The following is a 14449-nucleotide window of genomic DNA, read 5'->3' as shown; positions in this document are numbered from 1 at the left end:
CTTAGATCTTGAAGGATATGAAATAAATGACTATTATATGAGTTGTAGAGTTGGCTGGTTTTCCTTTACTGCACTAGAAAGTCTGAAAAAAGGAGAATAACAGACTCAGGGAAGCCAATGAAACCTAGCACCAAAAGACTTGTCCACATGGCAGCACCTAAAAAGACTCTCATTTCCTGTATCTGGAGGAAAGTCCATGTTGAAAAACAGACCCAGCAGGAGAGAACAGAAAGAAGGCACCAAAGTAATATTCAAAGAGATGATGGCTGAAAAATTTCTAAAATTAATGAAAGACCCGAATCCACATATTCAAGAAACTCAGTAAATCCTAAGCAGGATAAATACCAAAACACCATACTTAGGCATTCCAGAATCAAACTTCTGAAAGTCAAAGGTATAGAGAGAAAAATCTAAAATATCCACAGAAAAAAACATACATCAAATTCAGGGGAATAGTAACAACAATGGCTTACTTCTTATGAATAATTATAGAAACCAGAACAAATGGAATGATGTCTTTAAGGTGCTGGAAGGAGAAACTCTTGCTAACCTAGCCATCTGTGCCTAGTGAAAATATTCTGCAAAAACTAAGGTAAGAGACACAGACATAGAGAACAGACTTGTGGACACAGCTGTGGGGGGTGGGGTGAGGAGAGGATGGGAGGAATTGAAAGAGTAGCATTGAAATATATATATTACCATATGTAAGATAGATAGCCAGTGGGAATCTGCTGTATGACACGGAAAGCTCAACCCAGTGCTCTGTGACAACCTAGAGGGGTGGGAGGGAGTTTCAAGAGGGAGGCGATATACGTATACCTATGGCTGACTCATGTTGACATATGGCAGAAACCAATACAACACTGTAAAGCAATTATCCTTCAATTAAAAATAAAATATTTTTAAAAACAAAGGCAAATTTGTTTAGACAAAAGCTGAGAGACTTTATTGCCAACAGATCTGCACTAGAAGACCCCCCCCACCCAGGTGGAAAGAACATATTCCAAAGCTAGTTTGGAACTTTAGGAAGGAAGGAAGGAACTTGGGATGTATAAATGAGAAAATCTAAAAATTATGGAAAACAGTATGGCAGTTGCTCCAACAATTAAACATAGAACTCTCATATTATCCCGCAATTCAACTTCTGGATATATACCTAAAAGCATCAAAAGCAGGGATTGAACAGATACCTGAACATCAATACTGCATTCATAGCAGCTATTATTAACAACATACAAAAGGTGGAAACCAGCCAAATATCTAGTGACAGATGAATGGATAAACAAATGTGGTATACACACAGTGGAATATTATTCAGCCTTAAAAAAGGAAGTTCTGACACATGCTACAACATAGGTAAACCTTAAAGACACAATGCTAAGTGAAATAAGGCAGACATAAAAGACAAATATTGCATGTTTCTCTTATCCGAAGTACTTAGAAGTCAGATTCATAGAGACATGATGCTACTGGGCGGGTGGGGCATGGGAGGGAACGAGGATTAGTGTTTAAAATCTTTTTTTTTGGAAGTTGATGGTGGTACTGGTTGCACAACAAATATGTATTTAATGCCACTAAACTGTATACTTAAAAATGGTTAAAGTAGTATATCTAATATCTTGTATATTTTTCCATATAAAAAAAGTTTTAAAGACTGTTAACTGTTTAGGGCAACAATAACTACAGTGTATACTGAGTTTTCTAACTCACATAGAAGTAAACTATACAACAACACAAAAGGTTGGGGGTAGAGGTGTAAATGGAATTGTACTATTGCCAAGTTCTTATATTTTTCTTCAAGTTGCAAAATACAAATTTAAGGTAGATTGTAATAAGGTAAAAGGCATCTTGAGATTCTTGAGATTAACCATTTGAAAAACATGTATAAAAAGGTATAATTAAATTGTCACAGAGGTGATAAAACAATAATAAAAAAAATTCTTATTTATCCGAAAGATCAAATAAAGGAAAGGAAGAACAAAAAAATCAGCTGGAACAAATGGAAAACAAGTAGCAAGATGATAGATAGAATCTCTAAAAGACAGAGACTGCCTGACTGGAGTTAAGACAAAAAAGCAACAACAAACCAATTGTATGCTTTTCAACAAGTGACACACTTCAAGTATAAGGACATAGAAAAACTGAAAATATTAAGACCGAAAAAGGTATACCCTACAAATACCAACTATAAGAAAGTTAGGGTGACTCTATCAATAACAGCAACCTAGATTCTAAGACAGAGGACTATCAGAGATAAAGAGGGTCATTTCTTAATGATAAATTCAACAGAATGACATAACAAACCTAAATGGATATGAGTCTAATCACAGAGCTTCAAAGTACAGGGAGAAAAAAAACTGGCAGAACTAAAAGGAGAAACAGGCAAACCCACAATCATATTTGGACGTTTTAACACTGCTGCCTTGGCAGTTAGTAAAAATAAAGAAATAAACATAGACAAAAACATTAATGAGTATATAGAAGATGTGAGCAATACTCTCAATTAACTTGACCTAATTGACATTTATAGAACATTCCAACCAAGAACAGCAGAATGCACATTCTTGTCAAGTGTACATGGAACAGTCACCAAGAGAGACCTTGTACTTGGGTCATAAAACAAGTCTCAATACATTTCAAAAGACTGAAATCATACCAGACATATTTTCTGATCACAGTGGAATTAGAGTTTAAGTGGTTTCAACTTATGTCTATTGTGAAATAATTCCTGCAAAATTTAATTACCACGCATCATCTCACATGGAGGCTAAATAGAGTCCCCTCATCACTCTAAATCACAGGACTCAGCCCCAGTTCAGACTGAGTTACGACGCAACCTCAAACTCACTAAGGAGTATCAAGCAAGGCTGACAGATTTGGCCAGTGAAGAAACACACCTTTTTATTTTTCATTTATTCTGGCATGCTGTGTGCGAGGTTTGCAGCATCCCAGCTCCATGACCAAGGATGAACCCACACCCCCTGCCGTGGAAGCATGGAGCCCTAACCATTGGACAACCAGGGAATTTCCCAAACAAACCTTTTTCGATTCAGACAGTTTATCACGTACATCGAGAGCAAAAGCAAGATCAGTCAACGTTGCAGCTTCCCATGACCCTTCTTCAAAAGGATGACCCCAAAACAAGAGATGACGATGCAACACAAGGGGTGGGGCACCCTGACAGCCAGGAGTCTGTTCTGTGTAGTTTGATAACCTGCAGCTGTGCTCTAAGACGTGCGAGGCAGAAAGCCACCTATGTCCTTAGAGCCCAGGAGGAAATGAGAAAAAGGCCTTGCTGGAAGAGGGAGAGGAAGCCCCTCCATAAGCTCGCTAAGTTCTCATGTTCTGGGAGGACCACAGGGGGTCCTGCCAAGGTTGAAGTCAGCTTTGGTTACGTCTTGCCTACATGACCCAGGTAGAGATGCGCGTGGTCGCCAGGGCCACGTGGAGGAACAATTTCCCTTTCAGGGTTAAGACTTCTCTTCCTTCCCCAGCTAAGGCTGGAGGCAGGAGAGAGCCTTCAGTCCAGGGAGGCGACTGTGGGTGGATTCTGTCCCCTCACTTTCTAGTTACTGTCTTGACCCTGGTGGGGGCTGAGAGAGGGAGGAGGCAAGGCGATGAGCCGGTTCCTCTGGATGCCTTGCGTTCTCTCAGCCTGGCCCAAGTCTAGAGAGGGCTCCTCCTGCGGGCACTTGTTGTACGCTTCAAGGGACCAAATATTGAGTCTTTCTGAGGCATCTCCTGCCGTGTGATCCAAAGAAACTCCAGACGTGCCGACTCCTCTGTCCGGAGGTCGCAGGCTGCTTAAAAGACTTTTTCAGACCTGAGATGGAGAACCAGTCACCCTTTCTCAGCTGCAAGGGACCAAGTGCAAAGCACCATGCTCCACGTGCCTCCTTGGAAGGACTTCAGCACACCTGTAGCTCCCTTTCTCCTCCCTTCTCTCAACTCTTCCATGGGCTTGAAATAGGGGAGTGGATTCAGGAGGCACAGAATCAGCCAATGAGCATTTATTAATCTTTCCAAAGAACCAGCTTTTGGTTTCATTGATTTTTCTGTGTTGATTTCCTCTTTGATCTTTATTGTTTCCATTTTTTTCCAGTTTACATTAGGTTTAATTTGCTCTGCTTTTCCTGGTTTCTTAAAACTGAAGCTGGAAAAAAAAAATTGAAGCTGAGATCATTGATTCCAGACCTTTCTTCTTTTCTAAAGATAGACATTTAGCTGTAAATTTCTCCTGAGGTACTGTTATAGCAGCATCCCACACCTTCTGATGTTGTGCTTTTATTTTCATTCGGTTGAAAACACTCTCTAGGGCTTCCCTGGTAGTCCAGTGGTTAAGAATTAGCCTTGCAGTGCAGGGGACACCCGTTAGATCCCTGATTTGGGAAGATCCCACATGCCTCGGGGCAACTAAGCCTGAGCCGCACAGCTACTGAGCCTGCGCTCTAGAGCCTGGGCACCAGAACTACTGAAGCCCGGCACCCTAGAGCCCACGCTCCACAAAAGGAGCCCATGCTCCACGAGAGAAGCCACCGCAGTGAGAAGCCCGCACACTGCAATCAAGACTAGCCCCTGCTCAACGCAACTAGAGAAAGCCCGCTCCCAGCAACAAAGACCCAGCACAGCCCAAAATAGCTAACTAAATAATTATAAAGAAAAAAGAAAACACTCTCTAATTTCCTTTTTGACTTATCCTTTGATGTATTTAGGAGTGTGTGACTTAACTTCCAAATATTTGGGGCTTTTCCAAGGATCCTTCTGTTACTGATTTCTTATTTAACTCCACGTGGTCCGTGTATATGACTTGAATCCTCTTGATTTTATTGGGACTTGCTTCATGGGCCAGAGTATGATCTATCTTGGTAAATGGCCACTGTGCACTTGAGAGACTTTGTCTTCCTTTGTTGTTGAGTGGAGTATTCTATGCGTGCCCATCAAGTCAAGTTAGTTAATGGTGTTTTTAAGTCTTCTTATTCCTGCTGCTTTTTGACTATCTTTCTATCAACGATTGAGTAGTACTGAAATCTCTGACTCCAATTTATGAATACCTATTTCTCCTTGTACTTCTCTTAGTTTTTGTTTTATGTATTTGGAATCTCTATTATTAGTGTACATAATTGTTTAGGATTGTTATGCCTTCTTGATTAACTGACCCATTTATGATTAGGAAATGATCTTCTTGGTCCTTGGTAAATATTCTTTGCTCTAAAATCTATTTTATATGATATTAATATAGCCACTTCAGTTACCTTTTGATTAGTGACAGCTTAGCATATCATTTTCCTTCCTTTTACTTTTAACCTATTTCTGTCCCCATTAAATAACAACTTGCCATTCTTTCCACCCTCGGGGCCTAGTGTTCCACTTTCCGTCTCTATGCATTTGCCTATTCTAGGCACCTCATATACTTTCTGAATCTTTACTTCCTTTGAAGAGTCTGAGTATTATTCATGTTATTTCTTCTTTAAATGTTTGGTAGAATTCACCATTGAAGCCATCTGGTTTTGGACTTTCCTTTGTTGAGGGGTTTTTGATTACTGATGCAATCTCTTTATTAGTTACAGGCCTGCTGAATATTTCTATTTTGTCTTGTGTCACTTGAGGCCATTTGTGTTTTTCAATAAATTTGTCCATTTCTCTTGGATTATTTAGTTTCTTGGCATATAGTTCATGGGCTTCCCAGGTGGCATCAGTGGTGAAGAATCCACCTGCCAATGCAGGAGACACAAAAGACTTGGGTTGGTCCCTGGGTCGGGAAGATCCCCTGGAGAAGGAAACGGCAACCCACTCCAGTATTCTTGCCTGGAAAATTCCATGGACAGAGGAGCCTAGTGGGCTACAGTCCGTGGGGTCACAAAGAGTTGGACACAACTGAGCAAACAGGCACATAATTGTTCATCATATTCTCTTACAATATTTTTTACAATAAAGTCAGTAGTAATGTCTCCACTTTTATTTCTAATTTTAGTTTTTTTTAGTTTCCTTTGCCAGTCTGGTTAAAGGTTTGCCAAATTTGTTGATCTTTTCAAAGAACTGACTTTTTAATTTAATTTTCTCTACATTTTCCCTTCGTTTTTTTGCAAAATATTCTTGCTGGGTATAGAATTCTAGGTTGATAGTTTTAAAGATGTTAATCTACTGTCTTTTTGCTTGCATTATTTCCAAGGAGAAAACTATTGTCCAAGGAGAAACAGGTAATATGTCTTTTAAGATTTTCTCCTTTCACTGACTTTAAGCAATTTGATTATGTTATGTCTTGACATAATTTTCTTAATGTTTCTTGCACTTGGGGTTTTGTTGAGTTTGTTGGATCTGTAGGTTTACAGTTTGCATCAAATTTTGAAAAATGTTTAGCCATGATTTCCTCATATCTCTCCCTCTCCCCTCCTCTGGGGACTCCAATTACACGTATATTTAGCTGTTTGAAATTGTCCCACATTTCACTGATGCTCTGCTCATTTTAAAACAGCTTATCTTAATTTTATTTATCTTTATTGTGACTACATATATATTTCTCATAAAATTTGCCACTTAAAAATGTATATGACACCATTCTTTATAAATTGGAGAAAATAACCCTTTTTGTGAGTACATGATGAAAATAAACTGTTCTCCTTATTAGGGAAAAATGAAAACAATACACATTGTTGTCACTATTGTCACTGTGAAGTTCAGTTCAGTTCAGCTGCTCAGTCGTGTCCGACTCTTTGTGACCCCATGGACCGCAGCACGCCAGGTCTCCCTGTCCATCACCAACTCCTGGAGTCTACCCAAACTCATGTCCATTGAGTCAGTGATGCCATCCAACCATCTCATCCTCTGTCAGCCCCTTCTCCTCCTGCCCTCAATCTTTCCCAGCATCAGGGTCTTTTCAAATGAGTCAGCTCTTCACATCAGGTGGCCAAAGTATTGGAGTTTCAGCTTCAACATCAGACCTTCCAATGAACACCCAGGACTGATCTCCTTTAGGATGGGCTGGTTGGATCTTCTTGCAGTCCAAGGGACTCTCAAGAGTCTTCTCCAACACCACAGTTCAAAAGCATCAATTCTTCTGTGCTCAGCTTTCTTTATAGTCCAACTCTCATATCCATACATGACCACAGGAAAAACCATAGCCTTGACTAGATGGACCTTTGTTGACAAAGTAATGTCTCTGCTTTTTAATATGCTCTCTAGGTTGGTCATAACTTTCCTTCCAAGGAGTAAGCGTCTTCTAATTTCATGGCTGCAATCACCATCTGCAGTGATTTTGGAGCCCAAAAAAATAAAGTCTGACACTGTTTCCACTGTTTCCCCATCTATTTGCCATGAAGTGATGGGACCAGATGCCATGATCTTTGTTTTCTGAATGTTGAGCTTTAAGCCAACTTTTTCACTCTCCTCTTTCACTTTCATCCATAGGCTCTTTAGTTCTTCTTCACTTTCTGCCATAAGGGTGGTGTCATCTGCATATCTGAGGTTATTGATATTTCTCCTGGCAATCTTGATTCCAGCTTGTGTTTCTTCCAGCCCAACGTTTCTCATGATGTACTCTGCATATAAGTTAAATAAGCAGGGTGACAGTATACAGCCTTGACGTACTCCTTTTTCTATTTGGAACCAGTCTGTTGTTCCATGTCCAGTTCTAACTGTTGCTTCCTGACCTGCATACAGGTTTCTCAAGAGACAGGTCAGGTGGTCTGGTATTCCCATCTCTTTCAGAATTTTCCACAGTTTATTGTGATCCACACAGTCAAAGGCTTTGGCATAGTCAATAAAGCAGAAATAGATGTTTTTCTGGAACTCTGTTGCTTTTTTGATGATCCAGTGGATGTTGGCAATTTGATCTCTGGTTCCTCTGCCTTTTCTAAAACCAGCTTGAACATCTGGAAGTTTACAGTTCACATATTGCTGAAGCCTGGCTTGGAGAATTTTGAGCATTACTTTACTAGCATGTGAGATGAGTGCAATTGTGCGGTAGTTTGAACATTCTTTGGCATTGCCTTTCTTTGGGATTGGAATGAAAACTGACCTTTTCCAGTCCTGTGGCCACTGCTGAGTTTTCCAGATTTGCTGGCATATTGAGTGCAACACTTTCACAGCATCATCTTTCAGGATTTGAAATAGCTCAACTGGAATTCCATCACCTCCACTAGCTTTGTTCGTAGTGATGCTTCCTAAGGCCCACTTGACTTTGCATTCCAAGATGTCTGGCTCTAGGTGAGTGATCATACCATCGTGGTTATCTGGGTCATGAAGAGCTTTTTTGTATAGTTCTTCTGTGTATTCTTGCCACCTCTTCTTAATATCTTCTGCTTCTGTTAAGTCCATACCATTTCAACCCTTTATTGAGCCCATCTTTGCATGAAATGTTCCCTTGGTATCTCTAATTTTCTTGAAGAGATCTCTAGTCTTTCCCATTCTATTGTTTTCCTCTATTTCTTTGGATTGATCACTGAAGAAGGCTTTCTTATCTCTCCTTGCTATTCTTTGGAACTCTGCATTCAAATGGGTATACCTTTCCTTTCCTCCTTTGCTTTTCGCTTCTCTTCTTTTCACAGCTATTTGTAAGCCCTCCTCAGGCAGCCATTTTGCCTTTTTGCATTTCTTTTTCTTGGGGATGGTCTTCATCCCTGTCTCCTGTACAATGTCACGAACCTCCGTCTATAGTTCATCAGGCACTCTGTCTATCAGATCTAGTCCCTTAAATCTATTTCTCACTTCCACTGTATAGTCATAAGGGATTTGATCTATTTCATATCTGAATTTTCTAGTGGTTTTGCCCACTTTCTTCAATTTAAGTCTGAATTTGTCAATAAGGATTTCATGATCTGAGCCACAGTCAGCTCCTGGTCTTGTTTTTGCTGACTGTATAGAGCTTCTCCATCTTCAGCTGCAAAGAATATAATCAATCTGATTTCAGTGTTGACCATCTGCTGATGTCCATGTGTAGAGTCTTCTCTTGTGTTGTTGGAAGAGGGTGTTTGCTATGAACAGTGTGTTCTCTTGGCAAAACTCTATTAGCCTTTGCCCTGCTTCATTCTATACTCCAAGGCCAAATCTGCCTGTTACTCCTGGTGTTCCTTGACTTCCTACTTTTGCATTCCAGTCCCCTATAAAGAAGTTAAAACACTTCAACTCTTTAAACAGTGGAGCTGTATCCCCTTCTAGACATAAGATCAATGTCTGACTATTGCTTTCCTTTTTTTTTTCCTGATGTTAGCAGTTGTTGAAGCCTAATGCCTACATTTGTTTATTTGCTGGGGGTCACAAAATAATATTCAAATTATGCCTCCTTTTTGTCTTACTTATTAACTGGGAGATATAAAGAGATGCTTCCGATCATCTACTACAAAATAGGAAGCTTCACAAATTTGCATGTCATTCTTGCTCAGAGAATAATAATCTCTGTAATGTTGCAGTTTTAGTGTATGTGCTGCCAAAGCGCCATTTTAACCAGTTTTAAGCATACAATTCAGGGGCATTAATTACATTCACATCATTGTGCAACCATCATCATAGCAACTTCCAAAACTTTTTCATCACCCCACACAGAAATTCTGGACCCATTAAGCAACTTTCCATTCCCCTTTCCCCTAGCCCTGGGTAACTTTTCATCTACTTTTTGTTTCTGTGAATTGGATGGTGTTCTTTAAAGCTTCTGGGCACTACATTTTCATTTCAATTAGTTTCCAAATATGTGTCCAACTTAAACAGCTCTCAGTTGAAAATCATAATGCAAAAATCTACATGAGCATAAAACCTTTAATTAGCTTTCTCCACCCAGTGCCACACAAAGAGAATAAGGTCAGTGAGAGGTCATTTTTCCAGAACCACACAAGCCTCCTCTCCCCTCTAAGACCTGGCTCCTTGGCCAGTTCCCTTCCTAAGATCAGGATTCTTCATTCGTGTTAAAGTAGAAACCAGGAGATTAATTTCTGCTACAATGCCAACTGTCAGATCGGGGACCAGCTGAGGCCTTTTTGGATGGTGGGTATCTCATTCCTCATCACACCATTTTTTCTCTGCTCTTTCTGAACATCCTGTTTCAAATACAGGCCATTTGTGTTCACTCTTTAGGGCAGGGCTGTTCACCTGACGTCCTGGGATGGTTTGTGGACAAACCATTCACTGAGTCCATGAACTTCAATGGGAATGAAATGACATCTTTGTTTTAACTAACCTCTCACTGAAGACTACATCTCCAGGCTTCCCTGGTGGCTCAGTGGTAAAGGATCTGCCTGCCAAGCAGGGGACACGGGTTTGACGGCACATCTAGGCTAAGCCGTGTGAATCTAAACAGCTAAGCCCGTGTGCCACTACTGAAGCCCGCACACCCTGAGCCTGTGTTCCACAACAAGAGAGGCCACCGCAATGACAATCCCTCGCACTGCAACTAGAGAGTAGCCCCCAGCTCGCTGCAACTGGAGAAGGCCCGCAGGCATCAGTGAAGACCCAGTGCAGCCATAAAGAAATAAATAAATCTTAAAACAAACAAACTACATTTCCTTCATTTAAGGAGAAAGCACAGCAGTAGTAACAGCACCTGACACTTTGCCACCCGTAGAAACCAGTGATCTTTTCATATCACATCTTGGTTGCTGCAGAAACCTTGAAATATCATTTACACTCAGACTACTTTGAAATCACCCTAGTCCATAGAGGCACTGCTAGAGCTTGCTATTTCAAGTGTTAATAAACACATATAACACACATCACGAGTTAAAAAAATATTTTGATTACTTTTTGATTACATTTAATATTTCAACTGAATTTCAGTACAGTTGGTTTTCTTTGCAAGATGACATATTTTACTTCATGAGTTTTAAAAAATGTTTTGAAATTGTGCAGGTGTCCCTACCCTTCACCAGACTGCCAGAAGGTCTGAGGCACAAAAAAGAGATTAAGAACCCCTGGTCTTGGGGGGGCACTGCAGAAAACTTCCTCCTTGCAGGATGGCAGTTGAGGCCAGATGCATCTTTTTTAAAGGATTTTGGGTGAAGGATTGAGAGTCATTACTCAGTATTTACAACGTGGCAATGTGTACTACTTGGCTGTCTCTTAATACTAGGCAAGTAAGAACCCTTTTAGGGGACTTCCCTAGCGGTCCAGTGGCTGGGGCTCTGTGTTCCCAAAGCAGGAGGTCTGGGTTCAATCCCTGTTGGGGGAACTAGATCCCACATGAGGCAACTAAGTGTTGCTGGTCAGCAACTGAAGAACCCACACGTTGCAATGAAGAGAGAGAACCTGTGTGCACAGCTAAGACCCGGTGCAACCAAATAAGTAAAGTTTTTTTTTTTTTTTTTAATAAAGAACCTTCTAGGTGCCAGGAATTTTATTTCTTCTACCCCAAAAAAGGCTCACACTTGGCTGAGTTAGCAGTGCCCGCCAGAAAAAAAAAAACAACGATTTGAACCATCATTGGCACACCAGTTTCATTTCTGAAGGAAATTGATACCTTCAGAGCCATAAAACACCAGGCTTTCTATTTTGATGGGGGCACAGGTGTGGACCTCGCTCTCCTCCAGCTCACATAGTGCAGTATATGGCAGTGACCTTGGAGCAGGTTCAGCCTCACGTCTGGAGATAGGACACAGGATTTCCTGCTTCTTGGCCTGGCTGGTGGGTGTCTAAGGATGGGAAAACCCACCCCATGTGGTCGGGCCTGGGCACCCTCCCGGGGCAACCCTGTACCCTTGAATTACCCCTAAGCCCTCTGAGACCTGGTCACCCTCGGTCAAGTGCACACGTCCTGATCTAGCCTCAGTGTGGATCCGCCTCTGGGTCGAGGGCCCCCTGCAAGGAGAGCGTATACATGGCAGTGGCTTGCCTCTGCCGCTACATCTTGAAGACTCTCAGGTATGCCAAATCACCCTTCTGGGGCTCATGTAGGGGCGCACCGAGCCCCCCCTCTTACCTGAAGGAGAGCTGGGGGATGGACAGAGAAGGCCTGGATGATGTTGTCCTGGGCTGGAGAGACTGACTGTCCTTCAGAGCCTCTTGGTGAAGACAGCAAGATGTCTCTCCCTTCTCTTTAGCCATGGGGTGGGTCTCATGTTCTCCACAGCCTCTTCCAAGAGGAGCAATCCAGGCGTGTCCAGCAGGGGCCATACTGTCCTCCAAGCCTCAAGCCAGGGATCCCCTGGCCCCTCCACCCTCCACACTCCCATCAGTCTATGGATGGTCTTTCCTCCATCACTGGTCTCCTCCCTGTCCTGGCCCAGTTCATCACCCCCCATGCTTCACTGCAACCTCCCTGGCCTATTTTTGCCCCTTCTAACCCATCCTTGGGGCTTCCCCCGTAGCTCAGACATAAAGAATCGACTTGCAATGTGCAAGACCCAGGTTCGATTCCTGAGCTGGGAAGATTCCCTGAAGAAAGGGAATGGCAACCCACTCCAGTATTCTTGCCTGGGAAATCCCATGGACAGAGAAGCCTGGCGGGCTACAGCCCCTGGGGTCACAAAGAGTGGGACACAACTGAGCAACTAACACTTTCACTTCAACCCATCCTCCCCTCATCCTTAGGCCCCAGGCTGATGGGTCTAAAACTGACCCATCTCCATTCCCATTTAAGACTGGTTCTGGTCCCCCCAAACCTCCATTTCTGGCCTGGCACTCAAGGCCTTCTCAACCCAGTTGGTCTCTTTCTCCCGCTCCCTGCCCCCAGCCCCTGCAGCCTGCCCCCCCTCACCAGGTCCTCCCACTCACCGGGCACAGCTCATCTACCTGGCTGCCCACCCAGCTACCCCAGGCCCCTGCAGGCCTGGCCAGGCACCAGGCAGATATCTGAAATGCTTGCTGAGGAGCAAAATCTTAAGGATGTCACCATTGTTTATGCAATTGCTATGGTTTTCCCAGCATCCCACCGGGTATGGGCTTTCTGGAAGCACCACTTTGAGTGACAGGCCTGAGGGTCTCACCCTGGAGGTGAGACTGTGGAGAGCGCCCCTCTTTTCTCTTGACCTCTTGCTACCAGGCCTCCATACCACACCCCTTGGAGGGCCCTGGGTGATGGCTGTCATCTTTTCCACTGTTCTCCCCTGAATCCACTTTAATCTTGGGGACACCTTGGGAACAGTGCCTGTCATCCATCCTGAGTGGACGCAGGCAGACCCTTTCTCCTTGTTTCCTGCTCTGGGCCTCCATTTCAGCCTTTGGTGCTTTTTGCTTACTCACCAGCCCAGATTTCTGCTTTGAGCTCTCAGCTGGGAGATCGTTTCAGGAAGGAGGGACAGACGGATGAAGAAGGGCAGACCGCACGTTCAAGTCTCCATTCCTTCCGCCCATGAGGCCACCTCCGAACCCTTCCACTGAGGCAGCAAGGATGAAGCCTCAGGCTTGGGGGTGATGTCTGGGGCTCGCCCGTTTTGCCAGGGGGGAGATCCCAGCTGATGGAGAGGCAGATGGTAGCCAAACAGAGCTCTCACCAGCCCCCTGTCCTCTGCCCAGGCTGAGCCTCACCCCAAACCCTGGCTCTGCGGGATGGGGGCTTGCACTTGGCCTGGCGTAGACCCCAACCCACCAGGGCCCAGGGGCAAAAGCACAGAGGGGTTCCAGCCACAAGGATGGGGACACCAGAAGCTGACTTATCGGCTCTTCTGAGCACCAGCCTAGTACTCCCTCACCGTGGTGGCAGCAGGAGCAAAGCTGGGTCACTTCCTGGTCATCGTGGGAGTTGGGACTGGGTAACTCAAGCAAGAAAGCTCTGGGTGCCCCTCAGGGGTGCTGCAGCCCCGCATATGGGGGAGGGCTTGCCGGGGCCGCAGGAGCAGTCCCAGGAGGATGAACTGTCTGGGGCTCTGAGATGCACACGGAGGTGGGCCCTGCAAGGGCACTCCTGGGCAGAGGGACCATGGGTCTGTGGCCCCAGGTGGGGAGGCTGAGTTTGTACGGGGGTAGGGGGTGTGGGCTTTGGCTCAGCAGGAAGAAGATCCTTCTCAGGAGGAACACTCCCCAAGGGTGGGGTGCTGGGACCTGGAGCTGGCTGGGTCTCCAGCTGGGAGCCACAGCTGGACCTCCACCTGCAGGGGACAGGGGGGTCGGAGGCTCTCTGGGCCACATGCAAGTTTGAATATAGGTCAAAGGTATGAAACCCAGCCTCTCGCACTGCCCAGTCCCCCAGGGGGATCGCGCGGAGGATTCCTGTCCACACTGACAGGACCTCAGTGAGGAAACCAAGGTCCCGGGCCCTCTCCTCTCCAGGGTCCGGCTCTCACCCGAGCATTGAAGGCCCCGCACCCGGCCCCACTCCCCGGCCTCACTGAGTCACTCCTCACCTTTCCTCTGCCCTCCCCACCTCCTATTCTTGCCCCCAAAGCTCAACTCCACTCCTGGCCCAGCTCTGCCAAAGCCCCCTGTCCAATCCCTGCGGACCTCTTGGGCCCAGCGCTTTATCTCAGCACCTCGTTGCAGGTACTGCCGCCGCTTGTCTCCCGGCCTCACTCGCCCCACGGGGAAGCCTGGC

At 44.4% G+C, this 14449-nt stretch overlaps 1 long non-coding RNA gene and 1 pseudogene across 1 annotated transcript; both read right to left on the bottom strand.

Moving 5' to 3' along the window:
* Window positions 1-919: 919 nt before the first annotated feature.
* On the bottom strand, window positions 920-13968 carry LOC145532509 (uncharacterized). Its single transcript, XR_014073303.1, has 2 exons — window positions 11900-13968; window positions 920-4153 (listed from the first exon to the last, which is right to left on the bottom strand). It is a non-coding gene; the product is annotated as an uncharacterized LOC145532509 (long non-coding RNA).
* LOC145533575 (U6 spliceosomal RNA) lies at window positions 9333-9430 on the bottom strand (annotated as a pseudogene).
* Window positions 13969-14449: the final 481 nt, after the last annotated feature.

Source organism: Giraffa tippelskirchi, chromosome 13, assembly GCF_054371585.1.
Source record: "Giraffa tippelskirchi isolate mGirTip1 chromosome 13, T2T-mGirTip1v1.2.pri, whole genome shotgun sequence".
Classification (NCBI taxonomy): Eukaryota; Metazoa; Chordata; class Mammalia; order Artiodactyla; family Giraffidae; genus Giraffa; species Giraffa tippelskirchi.
This window is presented reverse-complemented; position numbering and strand designations above follow the sequence as displayed.